The sequence below is a fragment of the Hypanus sabinus genome, chromosome 17 (genome assembly GCF_030144855.1).
Source record: "Hypanus sabinus isolate sHypSab1 chromosome 17, sHypSab1.hap1, whole genome shotgun sequence".
Classification (NCBI taxonomy): domain Eukaryota; kingdom Metazoa; phylum Chordata; class Chondrichthyes; order Myliobatiformes; family Dasyatidae; genus Hypanus; species Hypanus sabinus.
Genome location: NC_082722.1, coordinates 69,461,066 through 69,480,932, shown reverse-complemented (window position 1 = coordinate 69,480,932; position 19,867 = coordinate 69,461,066). Strand labels below are relative to the sequence as shown.

The window sequence follows — 19,867 nt, the reverse complement described above, 5'->3', positions numbered from 1 at the left end:
GCTAATTGGGTCTGAAAAGAAGGGTGGAATATTTCTTTAAATGTGTGTTCAAAGGAACACAAATCACAAATCTCCACCACTTCCTCTGGCAGCTCGTTCCAGAGAGAAAATACAGAAGAGGAAAACAAAAGGAGAAATAAAAGAGAAAGGAGTTGGAAAGGAAAGCAATGACTTGATTTCAGGGTCGTGTAACAAGCACCTGGCTAGGGGTTTACCGAAAGACTAGAGGAGATCCTCAACCCAGGCAGCCATAATAGCATTGTAGTTAACACTATGCTGTTACTGCTCAGGATACTGGATGTACAAAAAGGCTGGATGAACTGAGCAGGTCGGGCAGCATCCGTTGAAAGAAGCAGTCAACGTTTTGGGTCGCCACCCTTTGTCAGGACTTTCTCGACCCGAAACGTTGACTGCTTCTTTCAACAGATGCTGCCCAACCTGCTGAGTTCATCCAGCATTTTTGTACGTCTTGATTTGACCGCAGCATCTGCAGTGTACTTTGTGTTCAGGATATTGGAGTTTGGAGTGCTGGCGCCCTTCGTGTGAAAGTTTGCATGTTCTTCCTGTGAGCATATATGTTTCCTCTAGTACTCTGGCTTCCTTCCACAGTACAAAGACGTAGCAATTTGTTGGTTAATTGGTCATTTTAAAGACCTGTAATTAAGTTATGGATAAATAGTTGGGATGGTGGGCAGTGTGGCTCATTAGGTAGGAAGGCAGTGGTCCATGATTTATCTCGAAATAAAAAAAAATTGAAGAGTCACAATTGTTAAATTAGTGTGTAAATTCAGCATTCAACAAGGAAGGCTCACGTTAAGTTAGCCTTATTTACAAGTGGAGTTGGCTCGAGGAAGAGGGAGAGCTTCTCCAGTTGCACAATCCTCACTGCCCAAGGAGTGTTGTACTTAAAGAGAGTGCAGCAATTTTGTTTTTCATTCCTGAGTTGGAACCACAAGAGACTGAATGTTTGCACATTGAATTTTCCAACTTCGCAGGTTCACTTCTCTTTTCAGTCCTCTTCCAGTGCCCACATTCTTGTTCCCTTTCCCAACCCGGTTTGATCCAACCGCTACCCACATCTTTTGCCCGCTGATAACCCCCAGCATCCTCCATCTGACTCTGGTTCCTTCTGCCCTTCACCTCTCCTCTAATGGTTCCCATGATCACCTCCTGTACTTATCAGATTCATCTTGTTATGAACCTTTATTGTTGATGGGCATTGTGGTCTTGCAGCAGGGCAGCTTGGTGCAAGGTCTTTGTTTTGAAGATGTTGACCAGAAGGTCAACCCTCTTGAATGTTCCATGGCACGTGTCTGACGAACTGGTCCATCTGTGTCCAATGGCCTCTCGGCTGTCTTTGTTCCAGGCAACCATATTCAGCCTCCTGATTTTATCTCTGCAGCTCAAGTCCTGTTCAAATGATGAAGTATCTTGGCCTGATACACCAACTGTTTATTCCCCAACACAAATGCTGCCTGACTTGCTGAATTCCTCCAGTATTTTATGTGTTGCTCTCATCCTAATATATTGTTGCTGTACTCTGTCTAACTCTTTTGTTAAGTTGCCCGTGTTCTTGGAGGACAGTCATGATTTTCATTTTATTTTATTTTATTTCATTTCAATTAATTAATTAATTAATTAGGCTGCACAGTGTGGAACAGGCCCTCTAGCCCTTCGGCCCATCGAGTCATACCATCCAGCAAACTACCTATTTACCTATTTAACCCTAGCCTAATCACAGGACAATTTACAATGACCGATTAACCTACTGACCTACTTTGCACTGTGGGAAGACACCTGAGCACATTGAAGAAACCTTTGGGAAGACAGAAAGGAACGTACAAACATGCTGACAGAGGACTCTGACTCCCTGAACTGTACCATGCTAACCCCTACACCACAGTGAAGCTCTGTAGGGAAATCAGACCTTAAGACCATAAGACATAGGAGCAAAAACAGGCCATTCAGCCCATCATGGTTGATCCTGGATCCCACTCAGCCCCATACACCTGCCTTCTCGCTGTATCCTTGATACCCTGACTGATCAGGAGACGGCGATCAAGTTCTGCCTTAAAGATATGCACATACTTGGCCTCCACCACAGTCTGTGGCAGAGCATTCCACAGATTCACTACTCTCTGGCTATAAAAATTCCTCCCTACCTCTGTTCTAAAGGGTTGCCCCTCAATTTTTGAGGCTGTGCCCTCTAGTTCTGGTTAATCCCCCCGCCATAGGAAACCTCTCCACATCCACCTTATCTCGTCCTTTCAACATTTGGTTGGTTTCAATGACATCCCCACGCATTCTTCTAAATTCCAGCGAGTACAGGGCAAAAGCTGTAAAACACTCCTCTTATGTTAACCCCTTCATTCCCAGGATCATCCTCATGAACCTCCTCTGGACTCTCCAATGCCAACACATTCTTTCTGAGATAAGAGGCCCAAAACTGTAGACAATACTCTAAGTGCGGCCTGAGTAGTGTCCTATAAAGGCTCAGCATTATCTCCTTGTTTTTATATTCTATTCCCCTTGAAATAAATGCCAACATTGCATTTGCTGCCTTTACCACAGACTCAACCTGTGAATTAACCTTCTGGGAGACTTGCACGAGGATTCCCAAGCCCCTCTGCACCTCTAATGTTTGAACCTTTTCCCCATTTAGATAATAGTCTGCACTATTGTTCCTTTTACCTTAATGCATTATCGTACATTTCCCAACACTGTATTCCATCTGCCACATTTTTGCCCATTCTTTCAATTTCTCTGAAATATCCAGTGAGTGGCAGTCGTGTGGGTGAAAACGCCTTGTTAGCGAGAGAATTCAGAGGAGAATAGCCAGACTGGTTCAAGCTGACAGGAAGGTAACCGTAACTCAAACACACATTACAACGGTGGCGTGCAGAAGATCATCTTTGAATGCACAACGTGTCAAACCTTGAAGTACATGGTCTACTGCAGGAAAAGACTCTGAACATACAGTACTCAGTGGCCATTTTATTAGGTATAGGAGGTGCCTGATAAAGCGGCCTCTAAGTATATTTGCTGCAACAAGATTCATGTAGATTTATGATTTATGCAGCACAGAAATAAACCTTTTGACCCAACTTGTCCATATCAACTAAGCGCCCATTGTCACTATTAACATTATTATTGGGTGCCTGCCTCACCCAATATTTCTCTTAAACTTTTCCTATCCACATGCCTTTCCAAATTCCTTTTGAACATTGTAATTGTACTTGCCTCTGTCACTTCCACTGACAGCTTGTTCTGCATGAAAAGTGACTGCTCGTTGGAACCCTTATCTTAAATCTAAGCCCTCTAGTTTCAGACCATCTTCTGCTGGGAATAAAAAACTGTCACTATCTTGCCTACCTCTGATGTCCATCATTTTGTAAATCACTGTAAGGCCAACCCTCAACCTCATTCACTCCAGGGAAAAAGTAGTTCTAGCCCATCTAGAACAACATGCTCAAAAGGCTCCAGGAACTCAGCAGGTCAGTCAGCATCTATGGAGAGGAATAACTAGTTGCCGTTTTTGGCCAAGACCCTTTTTCTGGACTGGAAAGCAAAAGGAAAGGTGCCAGAATGAAAAGACTGAGGGAAGAGGTATAAGATGATGAGAGGCATTGATCGTGTGGATAGGCAGAGGCTTTTTCCCAGGGCTGAAATGGTTGCCACAAGAGGACACAGGTTTAAGGTGCCGGGGAGTAGGTACAGAGGAGACGTCAGGAGTAAGTTTTTTACTCAAAGAGTGGTGAGTGCTTGGAATGGGCTGCCAGCAACGATAGTGGAGGCGGATAAGCTAGGGTCTTTTAAGAGAGTTTTGGATATGTACATGGAGCCTGGAAAAATAGAGGGCTATAGGTAAGCCTGGTAATTTCTAGGGTAGGGACATGTTCGGCACAACTTGTGGGCCGAAGGTCCTGTATTGTGCTATAGGTTTTCTGTGTTCCTATGAGGAAGGAGGACAAGCTAGAAGGTGATAGGTGAAGCCAGGTGAGTGGGGGAGGTGGGATGAAGCAAGAAGCTAGGAGGTGATAGGTGGAAAAGGAATCTGATAGGAGAGAAGAATGGACCATGGGAGAAAAGGAAGGTGGCAACATGGTAGTGTAACGGTCAGCACAATGCCTTAACTGGGTTCAATTTCCACTGCTGTCTGTGAGGAGTTTGTACATTCTCCCTGCGACAGGATGGGTTTGCTTTGGGTGCTCTGGTTTCCTCCCACAGTCCAAATGCATACTGTTTGGTAGGTTAGTTGCTCATTTTAAATTGTCCTGTGATTAGGATGGGATTAAATCGGGGGATTGTTGGGTTCAAAGGGTTGGAAGGGCCTATTCTACTCAGTACCTCAATAAAATTAAACGAAAATAAAATAAATATGTACTTTGATGATAACTTTACTTTGAACTTTGCGAATTTCATGTTAAGTTTCAATGTTGCTTCATCTGGAACCAAGATCTCCAGTCTGGAGAAAGGAAACTGTAGATAGGAAAGTCCTCCCCACCGTTGAACACCCACAAGGAGCGTTGTCACAAGGAAGCAGCATCGGTGATCAAGGGCCCTCACCATCCAGACCGTGCTCTTTTCTCAGTGCTGCTATCGGCAAGAAGGTGCAGGGAGCTTAGATCTCACACCACCAGGTTCAGAAACACTTCCTGCCCTTCAACCATCAGGTTCCTGAACTGGCGTTGATAACATCACTCATCTCAATATAAACCTGATGTGGGCTCACTTTCAATGACTCTACAATTCATGTTCTCAATATAATTTATTTAATATTATTATTGTACTTGCACAGTTTGTCTTCTTTTGCTACATTCATTGAATGGCCGGCTTTGTTTGTGTGTAATGCCTGTAAGAAAATGAACCTCTGAGTACTATAGGGTGATACACAAGTATGCATACTTCGATAATAAACTTACTTTGAGCTTTGGACTTTGACTAAGGTACATTGGAAAATAACATGATAGGTTATGATTAAGGATACACAATAGCTAGCATTTAAATATATAATTTGATTTACAACAAAGTGCATTCCTTTTAAGACACAGGAATCTACCAGGAATGCTGGTCCAACCATTAATGACAGTAGTGCAAAAAGACATCAAAAAATAAGGTGAGGCAGTGTACATGGGTTCATTGTGCATTCAGAAATCTAGTGGTGGAGGGAAAGAAGCTGTTCCTGAAATTTTGAGTGTGTGTTTCTAGGCTCCTGCACCTCCTCTTTGATGGCAGCAATGAGAAAAGGGCATGCTCTAGGTGATGGGTTCTTAATGAAGGGTGTCTTATTTTTGAGGCATCATCTTTTGAAGGATGTCCTCGATGCTGGGGGGCCTAGTGCCCGTGATCGAGCTAGCTGAGTTTACAATTTTCTGCAGCTTTTTCCTTGTTCAGCTTCCTCCTGTAAACAAGAACTAGTTCTCAGTTCTTAAAATAAATTGTAAGCTATAATCAGTATGAAGTTAAACGGACAACCTTGCAAGCAACACAGTCTATAGAGTACAGAATGCTGACTCACAGCACGTGGCTGACTGCTCAAGAGGTGCAGTGTAAAACAATGCAATTACTTTAATCGGGCCTTCATCAAGCCAGACAAACCCTGGCTACTGAGCTGGGCCAATGTTCAAGCTGAGCTGGGCCAATAGCGTGACCTGTTCAAAAAGGACGGGTTACACTTGAATCCTTGGAGGGACCAATATCCTAGCGGGGAGGTTTGCTAAGGCTATAGGGCAGACTTTAAACTAGTAAGATGGGGTGGCGGGAATCAATTTGAGGAAACTATGGGAGAGGAGGTTAGTTCAACAGTAGAGCAAGTAAGTAGACTGTGTGTGAGGGAGGAAAGGCAGGTGATGGAGAAGGGATGCACTCAGCCCGAAGATGTAGGGGAGAAGAAAGAAAAGGATAATAAATTTGAATGCATTGTTAGGGATGAAAAGAGAGGAGGAGGTGGAGAGTATCTTAAATGTATCTATTTTAATGCTAGGAGCATTGTCAGAAAGGTGGATGAGCTTAAAGCGTGGATTGCTACCTGGAATTATGATGTTGTAGCTATTAGTGAAATATGGTTGCAGGAAGCGTGTGATTGGCAACTAAATATTCCTGGATTTAGTTGCTTCGGGTGATAGAGTAGAAGGGGCCAGAGGAGGAGGCGTTGCATTGCTTATCCGAGAAAATCTTATGGCGGTGCTTTGGAAGGATATATTAGAGAGCTCCTCCAGGGAGGCTATTTGGGTGGAATTGAGGAATGGGAAAGGTGTAGTAACACTGATAGGAGTGTATTATAGACCACCTAATGGGGAGCGTGAGTTGGAAGAGCAAATGTGTAAGGAGATAGCAGATATTTGTAGTAAACACAAGGTGGTGATTGTGGGAGATTTTAATTTTCCACACGTAGATTGGGAAGCTCATTCTGTAAAAGAGCTGGATGGTTTTAGAGTTTGTGAAATGTGTGCAGGATAGTTTTTTGCAACAATACATAGAAGTACCGACTAGAGATGGGGCAGTGTTGGATCTCCTGTTGGGGAATGTGATAGGTCAGCTGACAGATGTATGTGTTGGGGAGCACTTCGGGTCCAGTGATCACAATAGCATTAGCTTCAATATAATTATGGAGAAGGACAGGACTGGACCTAGAGTTGAGATTTTTGACTGGAGAAAGGCTAGCTTTGAGGAGATGCGAAGGGATTTAGAGAGAGTGGATTGGGTCAAGTTGTTTTATGGGAAGGTTGTAATAGAGAAATGGAGGTATTTTAAGGGTGTAATTATGAGGGTACAGAATCTTTATGTTCCTGTTAGGTTGAAAGGAAAGGTTAAAGGTTTGAAAGCACCATGGTTTTCAAGGGATATTAGAAACTTGGTTTGGAAAAAGAGGGATGTCTACAATAGATATAGGCAGCATGGAGTAAAGGAATTGCTCGAGGAGTATAAAGAATGTAAAAGGAATCTTAAGAAAGAGATTAGAAAAGCTAAAAGAAGATACGAGGTTGGTTTGGCAAATAAGGTGAAAGTAAATCCGAAAGGTTTCTACAGTTATATTAGAAGCAAGAGGATAGTGAGGGATAAAATTGGTCCCTTAGAGAATCAGGGTGGTCAGCTATGTGTGGAGCTGAGGGAGATGGGAGAGATTTTGAATGATTTCTTCTCTTTGGTATTCACTAAGGAGAAGGATATTAAATTGTGTAAGGTGTGGGAAATAAGTAAGGAAGTTATGGAACCTATGACAATTAAAGAAGTTGAAGTACTGGCGCTTTTAAGAAATTTAAAAGTGGATAAATCTCCGGGTCCTGACAGGATTTTCCCCAGGACCTTGAGGGAAGTTTGTGTAGAGATAGCAGGAGCTCTGACGGAGATCTTTCAGATGTCATTAGAAACGGGGATTGTGCTGGAGGATTGGCGTATTGCTCATGTGGTTCCATTGTTTAAAAAGGGTTCTAGAAGTAAGCCTAGCAATTATAGACCTGTCAGTTTGACATCAGTGGTGGGTAAATTAATGGAAAGTATTCTTAGAGATAGTATTTATAATTATCTGGATAGACAGGATCTGATTAGGAGTAGCCAGCATGGATTTGTGCGTGGAAGGTCATGTTTGACAAACCTTATTGAATTTTTTGAAGAAGTTACGAGGAATGTTGACGAGGGTAAGGTAGTGGATGTAGTCTATATGGACTTCAGCAAGGCCTTTGACAAAGTTCCACATGGAAGGTTAGTTAAGAAGGTTCACTCGTTAGGTATTAATGCTGGAGTAATAAAATGGATTCAACAGTGGCTAGATGGGAGATGCCAGAGAGTAGTGGTGGATAATTGTTTATCGGGATGGAGGCTGGTGACTAGCGGGGTGCCTCAGGGATCTGTTTTGGGCCCAATGTTGTTTGTAATATACATTAATGATCTGGATGATGGGGTGGTAAATTGGATTAGTAAGTATGCCGATGATACTAAGGTAGGAGGTGTTGTGGATAATGAAGTGGGTTTTCAAAGCTTGCAGGGAGATTTATGCCAGTTAGAAGAATGGGTTGAATGTTGGCAGATGGAGTTTAATGCTGAGAAGTGTGAGGTTCTACATTTTGGCAGCAATAATCCAAATAGAACATACAGGGTAAATGGTAGGGCATTGAGGAATGCAGAGGAACAGAGAGATCTAGGAATAACAGTGCATAGTTCCCTGAAGGTGGAGTCTCATGTAGATAGGGTGGTGAAGAAGGCTTTTGGAACGCTGGCCTTTATAAATCAGAACATTGAGTACAGAAGTTGGGATGTAATGTTAAAATTGTACCAGGCATTGGTAAGGCCAAATTTGGAATATTGTGTACAGTTCTGGTCACCGAAATATAGGAAAGATATCAATAAGTTAGAGAGAGTGCAGAGACGATTTACTAGGATGTTACCTGGGTTTCAGCACTTAAGTTACAGAGAAAGGTTGAACAAGTTAGGTCTCTATTCATTGGGGCGTAGAAGGTTGAGGGGGGATTTGATCGAGGTGTTTAAAATTTTGAGAGGGATAGATAGAGTTGATATGAATAGGCTGTTTCCATTGAGAGCAGGGGAGATTCAAATGAGAGGACATGATTTGAGAGTTAGGGGGCAAAAGTTTAAGGGAAACACGAGGGGGTATTTCTTTACTCAGAGAGTGATAGCTATGTGGAATGAGCTTCCTGTAGAAGTAGTAGAGGCCAGTTCAGTTGTGTCATTTAAGGTAAAATTGGATAGGTATATGGACAGGAAAGGAGTGGAGGGTTATGGGCTGAGTGCGGGTAGGTGGGACTAGGTGAGATTAAGAGTTCGGCACGGACTAGGAGGACCGAGATGGCCTGTTTCCGTGCTGTGATTGTTATATGGTTATATATGTTCACACCAGATTCAATTGGGTTAAATTATCACATTTACACTGCTCGTTCGATGCCAAGGGCTTATGGTTTTGTGGCCAGTTTTGTGGATGCTATGAAGATAGGTGGAGGAACAGATACTGTTGAGGAAACTTAGTCTTCAGAAGAATATAGACCAACTTGGAGAATGGTCAAAGAAGAGACAGGTAGAATACAATGTATGGAAGTGTATGGTCATGAACTGAGCCAGAAATATAAAGGCATAGACTATTTTCTAAATATGGATCAAATTCAGAAATCATAGTTGCAAGGGGACATGTAGTTCCAAGTGCAGGATTCCCTAAAGGTTAATTTGCAAGTTGACTTGTTGGCAAATGGAATTTTATCATTCATTTTGAGAACTCTGGAATATAAGTGTAAGTATGTAAGGCTAAGGCTTTATCAGGTGTTGATCAGACTACAATTGGAATATTGTGAGCAGTTTTAGACCTCCTGTATAAAAGGATGTGCTGGCATTGGCCCGAGGAGGTTCACGGGAATGATTCGGGGAATGTAAGAGCGTTTGATGGCTCTAGACCTGTACTTGCTGGAATTTAGAAGAATGAGGTGGGATCTCATTAAAATCTAACAAATATCGAAAGGCCTAGATGGAGTGGATGTGGATAGGAGGTTTCCTATAGTGGGGAGTCTAGAACCTGAGGGCACAACCTCACAACGCAAGGATGGCCCTTTAGAATTGAGATGAGAAGGAATTTCTTTAGCCAGAGTGTGGTGAACCTGCGGAATGCATTGCCAGGGTAGTGTCGTGGTTAACCCAACACCATTGCATTTTAGGGCATCAGAGTTCAGAGTTCAATTCCTATACCACGTGTAAGGAGTCTGTATGACATGGCCGTGAAATGCTTGTGTTTTCCCAGGGTGCTCTGGTCTCCTCCCACAGTCCAAAGCTGTACTGGTTAGGAGGTTAATCGGTCACTGTAAAATGTGCTGTCATTAGACTAGGGTTAAGTCCAGGATCGCTGGGCAGTGCCTCTCAGAGGGTCGAAAGGGATACCATGCTGTATCTCTAAATAAAATAAATAGGTGCCTGTTGTGTATTTAATATTTCTGTAAATCTTGAGTAGTCTTGTATTTATCTGTTGGGTGCTTAAGCATTCTTGCTCACTTAAATGATTCATTACAGAATATATAAATAAATATGTTAATTGCATATGTCATCACACTACCACTTGATACATGTGCTCCTCACTTAAAGACAAAGTCACACCCACATTTTCCGACTCCTGTGCCTTCCTTTGGACTAGTTAAATGTATTTAAGGTACAAAACATAACTGAGCCCCTGTCACTGAGCGGAAGTTGATGTTTTTGATCGGTAAGAGAGTCAAAGTTTACGGGGAGAAGGCAGAAGAATGGGGTTGAGAGGGATGATAAATCATCCATGATGGAATGGTGGAGCAGACTTGAAGGGCCTAATTGTACTCCTTTGTCTAATGGTCTTATATTTTACTTTTCCCATTCTAACTGAGCTCAGCAGAGAGGATACAGCTACCATGTTAATTTCACTGATGAATCATTTATGTTCTTCTTTTATACCAGATAATCTATTGACCGTAAATAAAACAGTAAAATTACTTATTTACAATTTTCCTTCCCTGCTGGACTCATTTACAGACTTGGGTATTTGCCATGTAATTGTAAATAGTTAATAATTAAAGAATTTCAATATTCTTACAGCTCAGCCAGTGGTAAACAGGGTGGAGTATAGAATGGGCCATGTTGTAACTTGCTACTTAAAGTGGCACACCTTCTTGAGAAAGTGTATCTTTCCAGAAAAGTTGGTCCTAGTCCAGATCTGATGAAGGGTCCCTGGCCAGAAGCATTGACTCTGTTTCTCTTCCACCTGATGCTGTTTGACTTGATGAGAATTCCCAGAATTTAAGCTTCTGCTTTCTAGCATCTGCAGTTTGCTTTCTATTTTTTATTGAAACTAATTCTGAATTTGCACAGACCCTCTGCTGGAGAATTGGCTCCATGATCCTATAGTAAAATAGCCCTGGCAGAGAATCCACTATGAATGGGCAAAACTCAGCTGAGAAAGGAGAAGAGTTGGGCATTGGGGCTTGCAAACCCATCCTGTTAAAACCCAGTGCTTCAGAGAGTCCAACAGAAACTGAAGACTTCATTCCTTGGAAAGGAAGGATGTTCACCTAGAAGATATATGAAGTTGTGGGTGAAAGCCAAAGCCACAGGGCTAATCAATCTTTGTCCCAGGACAGAGGACTCTGGTGAGCTGCTGATGCCGACCCCTGTCCCAGCAGGGGTAATGGGCTTAAGACGAAGAAAATCCAGCTTTTCACTTATCAGAAAGGGATTCCCGTCCACAGAACACAAGGGAGGAGTTATTCTTTAATTGATTAATTTTTTTTTTAAAGTTTTGTTCCAGCTTAAAAGTATTAATATCACTGTAGAGAAGATCTCACCATTAGCCTGTTTAAGAATAATTGAAAGCTGTGTTTAAAAGAATTTAGGCACATCATTGAATAAAGGGATATAGGCCAAGTGCAGGGAAATATGTGGCCTATCTAGCATTGTACAAAGCTACAACATGACTTCATGACCCTTAAACTCAGTGCCTCAACTAATGAAGGTAAGCATGTCACATGCCTTCTTTACCATCCCATCAACTTGTGCGGCCACTTCCAGAGAGTTATTGACCTGGACCCCAAGATCCTTCAGCACATCAGCCCTGTAACGGGTCTTCCATTGACTTTGAATTTTCTCTTTATGTTTGTTCTGTCTAAGTGTAACACATCTTCTGCACTAGTTTACATAGGGTAAGATTAGATTTATTCACCACATATACAGTGAAACATCGAAACACAGAGTGAAACGCTTCGTTGGCGTCAATTCAAATCAGCGCGGATTGTGCTGTAATTGCCTCTACTTTTCTGGCACCTGCAACTCACTAACCCAGACTGAAATCTTTGGAAAGTGTGAGACAAGTGAAGCACTGAGAGGAAAGTCACAGGAAAGTGGCTCCTCATAGGCACTGAATCCCGAGCTGGCGCTATAATAACGTTATGCTAACTTCTATGGTGCCCTGTTCCCCATAATCTTCAATTCTCACATTTTTCAAAGATGTTTTTAATTTTTTTTTAAATATAAGAGTAAGGAAGTCATGTAGCAGCTATACAAAGTGTTGGCGAGGTCATTGTGTACAATTCTGGTTACCCCTTTATAGGAGGAATATGAAGGCTTGGGAAGGAGTACAAAGAGGTTCATTGGGATGTTCCCTGGATTAGGGAGTACGAACTAAAGAAGAGGTTGGACAAACTTGGATTGTTTTCTCTGGACCATCTCTGTGGAGACCAGATAGAAGTTTAGGCATAGATAAGATAGTCAGTATGAATCTTTTTCCCAGAAGAAAAATGTCAGATACTAGAGGATATGCATTTCACATGAGAAGGAGGGGTTTAAAGTGACGTGCAGGGTAGTTATTTTGCACAGATAATGATAGATATCTGGAAAGTGCTGCCAGGGTTGGTGATTTCAAAGTGAAAGTAAAATTATTATCAAAGTGATTCATTTTCTTGACAGCATTCACACTAATTACAAGAAATAGAATGAAATCAATGAAAGACCGCACCCAACAGGAGAGATAAACAACTAAGGTGTAAAAGGCAACAAGCTGAGGAAATACAAAAAGAAAGAAAAAAAGAAATAAAAATAATAATAAATAAATAAATAAATAAGCAATAAATATTGAGAACGTGAGATGAATCATTCAAAGTGAGTCCATAGGTTGTGGGAACAGTTTAATGATCTGGTGAGTGAAGTTATCCTCTCTGGTTCAAAAGCCTGATGGTTGAGGGGGTGATAACTGTTCCTGAATCTGGTGGTATGAGCCCTGAGGCTCCTGTACCTTCTTGCTGCTGGCAGCAGTCAGAGGAGACCATGACCTAGGTGGTGGTGGGACATCCCTGATGATGGATGCTGCTTCAAGCAATGGTGCTGGTGCAAGTTGATACAGTAGTAACATTTAAGAGGCTCTAGGGTAGACACAGGAATATGCAGGGATTGGAGGGATATCGATATTGCACAGGCAGAAGAGGATTAGTTTAATTTGGTGCTGTGTTCAGCACAGACATCATGAAGCAAACGGTCTGTACTTATGCTGTATTATTCTATGTTTCAATACCAGCAATTATCTAGTTTTTAGGCTAGATCCGGAGTACAAGTAATTTCATTTTCCTATTTTCCTTTATACTTTTCTATTGTAAATGACATTAAACAATCTTGAAAATTCCAGGGATTGACTTCTTTGGAATCATAGCTACTATCTTGTAACTATCTTGGATAATTACTGTTTTGGGCAAGGGAATGGAGGCGTAAAGCACTCCTTTCGTCCGGTAGCCTGCAAGTCACCCTTGGGCAGTGTAGCACCTGCTTAGCCCCTGCTCCGATCAAGGTAACATACAACTATGCGAGATTGTGGTGGGTGGTCATATGAGCAGCTGGTGCGTATCACAAATCCTAGCTATATGACCACTGACACCAAGCAAAAACTCAATGAAGAGTAGTGAAAATGGCTGCGGTCACCCATCTTGTAAGCACACTGCCCAGAAGAAGAGAATGGCAAAGTACTTCTGTAGAAAAATTTGCCAAGAGCAATCATGGTCATGGAAAGACCGTGATTACTCACGATATACAATATACAGAATAACAATGATGATGAATGGAGGCTGGGACAACAGTTGATAGGAAGAATGCGACAGACGACCATGCAATGAAAACTCCTGAAGAACATACGGTAGGAATCAGGGACGCAGCAGGAATGTCACAGCTTTGTGAAGTTTTCTGTTGACATTTTGGTAGGGTGACCACTCGGGGGCAGTGCAGGCTCACAAAGCACAGAGCGTGGCATTTAGTCTTAAGGTCTCCAGAAAGTGCAGCTTACGCTGGATTTTAAATAGGAAAAGTTTTAAAATTAAATAAAACATTTCCTGTCCATTTATTATACTGATATAGTCTGAGTTTGTTAATATGTTTGTACAGAATCTGACAGAAATTGGTTTCACTGGTTGAGATCAGAATTGTAGAATATTCACAATACAAAGGGCGATTTGGTCCATGCAGTTGGTACAGGTCAATAAAAACTTACACAGTCCAGTAAAGATCTTACTTCCCAGAACCGGCACTGTAGCCTTGCAGGTCACAACTGTGAAAGGATACTGTACATCTAAGTCCTCTTTAAACGTGGTGAGGCTTTCTACCTATTCCACCCTCAAGGCAGCAAATTCGAGACATCCTATACCTTCTGCGTGAACACACACAAAATGTTGGAGGAACTCAGCAGGTCAGGCAGCATATATGGAAAGGAATAAAAAATTGACATTTTAGGCTATGATTCTTCATCGGGATTGGAAAGTTAGGGGCAGAAGACAGAACCAAGATAATGCAGTGACAGGAAGGAGTACAAGCTGGCAGGTCATAGGTGGGGGGGGGGGAGATGGGTGGGTGGAGGTGAGGAGGGAATGAAGTAAGAAGCTGGAAGGTGATAGATGGAAGAGGTAAAGGGCCGAAGAAGAAGCAATCTGATAGGAAAGTACAGTGGACTATGGGAGGAAAGAAAGGAGGAGGGGCACCAGAGGGATGTGATGGGCAGGAGAAGAAGTAAGAGGAGAGCCAAGAGGAAGAATGGAAAAAGAGATCAGGAGGGAGGGGGGAAAATTAGCATAAATTAGAGAAATTGATGCTCATGCTGTCAGATTGGATGCTATCCAAACAGAATATGAGTTTTGCTCATGCAATCCAAGTGTGGTCTCATCATGGTAGAATATAAGAATGGGAATGGAAAGTTGAATTGAAATAATCTCCCCTCTTAATTCCTCCAATCTTACTTTAAATGTATGCTCCCTGGTTTATGATCTATCTGCAAAGGGAATCAGATCATTCTGTTTCCCTTGATCCAGGTCATAAATATCCCAGTTATATCTTTCCTCCGTTTGCTGTCCCAAAGAAAAGAATCCCAGCTTATCCTGTCCTTTGGAAGCAGAAGCAACAGCAGATGCTGGAACCTTGAGCAACAAGCAATATGCCGGGGGAACTTTAAGACATGGGTAGTTTGGAAAGGGAAAACCCTGCATTGGGACCCTACTGTCCTGTTCTTTGTTGGAGTACTGGATCAAGATTCAAATTACTTTAAGAAGGTGATTGTTTTTGAGTGGCTGGGTGGGTTGCACTGTAAATTGGAAAATCAAGGTGTCAAGTCCCAGTGCTGACTAACCATGGATTATTTTCCTGAGTGAAAGACAGCTGCAGAAAAAAAATAAAAAAGTGGCTTCTTGCATGTGTTTCGTACTACATCAAGAAAGAAAATCAGCATCCATCATCAAGGACCCCCAATGTCTAGGCCATCCTTTCTTCTCATTGCTACCATCACAGAAGTCTTAGGACCCACACCACGAGGTTCAGGAACTGTTATTACCCTACAACCATTAGACTCCTGAACTGGTGTGGATAACTTTAATCACCACAACTCCAAACTGATTCTACAGTCAACAGGCTCCTTTTCAAGGACTCTACAACTCACGTTCACAGTATTATTTTTATTTGCAGTTTGTCTCCTCTTGCACATTGTTATTTTTGTCAGTCTTTGTGTCTTCAGAGTGATAGAATCATAGACTCAGTACTGAAACAGGCCCTTTGGCCCATCTAGTCCATGCCAAGCTATTAATCTTATTGGTCCCATTGATCTACACCTGGGACCACAGCCCTCCATACCCCTTCCATCCATGGAACTATCCAAATTTCTCTTAAATGTTCAAATGTTTATGTATAGTTTTTTCATAAACATCATTGTATTTTTTTCCTGTAATGCCTGCAAGAAAATGGATCTCAATGGTAACATATACATACCTTGATAATAAATTTACTTTGAACTTTTATAATCTATCAGTGAGCTTGTGGCTTAACTTATCCTCCTGCCTTAAGCCCACCCTTTGATATCCTTCATCTTCCAGCAATCTATCCACACTATTTAAATGTGTTCGAAGACTAGAGAATTCCAGAGGTAAACTACTGTCTGGATGAAGAATTTTCTTCTCATCTCCATCTTAATCAATCCTTTATTTTGAGGCCATGGTTCTGGACATACTAGCTGGGGAAATATTGTCCTTCCATTTACCCTTCCAAGCCACATTAAAGTTATATTTTATCAGAATCAGGTATAGAATAGAATAGTGCTGTAGCACATTACAGGCCCTTCGGCCCACAATGTTGTACCGACCCTCAAACCCTGCCTCCCATATAACCCCCCACCGTATTTTGAGTGGCTCAGTGAGATGCAGTGAATTGTTGAAAGGTCAAGGGGTCAAGCCCCAGTGCTGACTAAATGAAGATTACACTCCAGAGTGAGAGACTGCTGTAGAAGAAATTGTCATCTCCCTGTCAGTTTGAACCAGTCTTCCCATTCCCCTGTGAGCTCTCTCATTAACAAAGCATTGTTTCTCACAGAACTATCTCTCACTGCATGTATTTTTTTTTTATTTCGCACCATTCTCAGTAAACCATTCTAGAAAATCCAAGATCAGCAGTTTCTGAGATACTCAAACCACCCCGTCTGGTACCAGCAAACATTCCATAGTCAAAGTCACTTAGGCCACATGTTTTCCCCATTCTGATGTTTGGTTAAACAACAAGTGAACCTCTAGACCATTTCTGCATGCTTTTATGCATTGACTTGCTGCCACGTGATAGCCTGATTAGATATTTGCATTATCGAGCAGGTGTACATGATAAAATGGCCACTGAATGTGTGCTGCACTCAGAGTACTTCTGTGGGATACCACCACGTCCATCATCAAAGGCTCCCACCGTCCAGCCCATGCTTTCCTCTCGCTGCCACCATCAGGTAGGAGGTTAGCAAAATTTGTTTCATTTATATATTCTAATGTATAATTCCTCTGAATGTTGGAACATATTGGCTCAATTGCCTCATCTTTCTTTGATGAACACATGATTCCTTCACAGGAAGAGGCCAGGTGGGCTTTTATTACACTCCTATCATGAGTGTATCTTTAGATTGGAAGATCTGGTCTTTATCTTTGTGCAGTTTCACCAAGCACTATATGATTGCTTAGGGATATCGAGGAAATGTCCTGTCCTGATGCACCATGGCTTGACTTGTAAACTGTTTTGCCCAAGACTGTGAGGAGCCATACAGAGTTGTGGACATGGCTCAGCACATTACAGAAAACAAACTTCCTTCCATGGACTCTGTCTACAATTCCCACCACCTTGATAAAGCAACCAGCATAACCAAAGTTCCTACTCACTCTGGACATTCTCCCTTCTATCAAGCAGAATATAAAAAAGCCTGAAAGCATGTCACCACTAGGCCCAGTGACAGTTTCTATCTTGCTGTCCTAAGACGATTGAATGGTCCTAGAGTGTGATAAAACTCTTGACCTCACAATGTACCATGTTAAAGCTTTGCACTTTTTTTCTTTATCTATCTATCTATCTATCTATCTATCTATCTATCTAGCTGGCTATTTGTCTATTCATTTATCTAACTATCTAGCTATTTATCTATTCATCTATCTATCTATGTATTTGTCTATCCATCTACCTATCCATCTATCTATTTATTGCCATAGTGTGCAGAATAGGCCCTCTGTTTCCCTGAGCCATGCCACCCAGCAAACCCCTGATTTAACCCTAGCCATCATGGGCCAATTTACGACCAATTAACCTACCAACTGGTACGTATTTGAACTGTGAGAGCAAACCAGGGCAGTGGGGGAAACCCACAAGTCAAAGGGAGACCGTACAAACTCCTTACAGTCAGCAGAGGGAATTGAACCTGGTCGCAGGTACTTTAAAGCGTTGAGCACTATGCTATCATAGTGTCAGCCTGCACTGTATTTCCTCCGTAAGTGCTGCACTTCATTCTGCATTCTGCTATTGGTTTACCAATACAGTGCTGTGATGAAATGATCTGTATGGACAACATGCAAAACAAAGGTTTTTACTGTCCCATGGTTTATGTGACAATAATAAACAAGTTACACTTGTACCCAAACCTGGTTGTGATATAGAACACCATGCCATTTGATTTTCTATTTTCTTCTTGTATCATCATGTTAGCTCTCAGTGATTTGGTTGCTGGGACACCCAGGGTATGTGAGTGTCAACACATTTCAATATCTCATCCTTTAAAAATACTGCTTTTATTCCCTTTCTGCAAAATTGGATCACTTCATGTTGGTATGGATACTGGAGAGCTGAACCAAAGAGCACCCATCATTCGCAGCTTCAAAAACGCACTTAACTCATTTATTCTCACTCTCCATTACTTATCCACACCCCATTCTTCAATCCCCAGCAACCTCTCTATCTCGACTTTATAACTTCCCATGTGTTACCTTATCCAAAGCTTTCTGAAAGTCCTAATATACCACAGCCACTCTGTTCCCAAAATATTAGTTAAAAATCTCAAAAAAAATCAGTTCACTCAAAATTCGTCACACATTTCTTCCACTCATTAAATCATTTGCTTGATATGCCTTCATTCCTACTTTATTTTCTCTTTCTGTCACTCTCTTTCTCCCTCACCTTTTCTCTTCCTCTCTCCTTTTCCTCTCAAGATGTTGGTTAAGACCAGAAAGCCGTAAGACAAAGGAGCAGAATTAAGCATTCAGCCCATCAAGTCTTCTCTGCCATTCCATCATAGCTGATTTATTATCCCTTTCAGCACCATTCTCCTTCCTTTCCCCATAACCTCCGATTTGCTGAACATTGTGGGAATGCTATGTTGATACTTCTGTGCCAACAATTTTTATGTTGCTTTCTCTTTGCTATATATATAATATTGGAATTGAACGCCAAACTCCAAAGCTGTAATCGTGTCTCACTAACTGATAAGCTACAATGGTGTCTTTTTGTAATTTATTGTCTGTTATTGTAATTTATATATTTTTAATATGTATTGTACTGTACTGGTGCTGCAAAATAATAAACCACGATACATAGCAATGATGCTAAACCTGATCCTGATCTAAATTGCGGGCTGCCCCCAGCATATCCTTAGATTGTATCAATTGTTAACACAAGTGAGCCATTTGTCTGTATGTTCCTTGATTTATTACTCATTGAGACCAGGCATGGAATAAGTCCTTTGAGCCACACTGCCCAACAATTCCTGATTTACTCCTCGCCCAATCACAGGACAATTTACAGTGACCAATTAACCTGCCAACTGGTATGTCTTTGAACTGCAGGAGGAAACCAGAGCACGCGTTCACGGGCAGAACGTACAAACTCCTCACAGGCCGCGGCGGGAATTGAACCCCGTCACCTACACTGAAAAGCGATGTGCCACAATGCTACCTTGCCACGACATTGAATCTGAATCTGAGGCATATTAGTCAACATGGATGACCTGGGCTGAGGAAACTATTTCTGTGCTGTACAAAACCCTCCATGTACAATTCTATGACCCTCTGCCCCTCTCCCTTCCACCCAACTTAGCAACTAATAAATAAACATGTCCTTGATCTGAACCTGTTTACTGCATCGATGTTTTTGGTCCTGGTTATTAGACTTGATGTCTGCGGATTTAATCATCTCATGCTTTATATTTTCGCACCGTCCCCTTGACAGGTGAAGGCTTTCCAATCATAACTGCCGTAAGAAAAAACATCAGTAATCTGACAGGGGTTCATAAATCAGACCACCGCCCTCTTTCTGACAGGGCTATTTTTAATTCCCACTTCCCCCACCAGCCACTCCATTGCACGGACCCGAAGCGGGGAGAGCTTGGCATGCCTGAGGATTTGTGGACTGCCGTTTAACAGGTGCAGCTTGAGACGGGGCAGGTTGCTGTAGGTCACAGACAGCTACTTGTGTTCCTGTCACCCGAGATGTAGCAGGCCAAACTGTAACAACCACCGTGTGATATTAAGTTGCACTGGCAGCCTGCCTTGGGGTCTTGTCATCAATTACCGAGGGAGAGTGTTGGTTTTCCAGAGTTAGATTCTGC

The 19,867-nt window shown here is 42.0% G+C and overlaps 1 long non-coding RNA gene across 2 annotated transcripts; it reads left to right on the top strand.

Moving 5' to 3' along the window:
* The first annotated feature begins 5,046 nt into the window (after nt 1–5,046).
* LOC132407220 (uncharacterized) lies at nt 5,047–19,351 on the top strand. 2 transcript variants are annotated; one of them, XR_009516409.1, is made up of 3 exons: nt 5,047–5,116; nt 16,611–16,735; nt 19,107–19,351. It is a non-coding gene; the product is annotated as an uncharacterized LOC132407220 (long non-coding RNA). The 2 variants fall into 2 exon arrangements; XR_009516410.1 differs by having other exon boundaries at nt 16,611–16,742.
* Nucleotides 19,352–19,867: the final 516 nt, after the last annotated feature.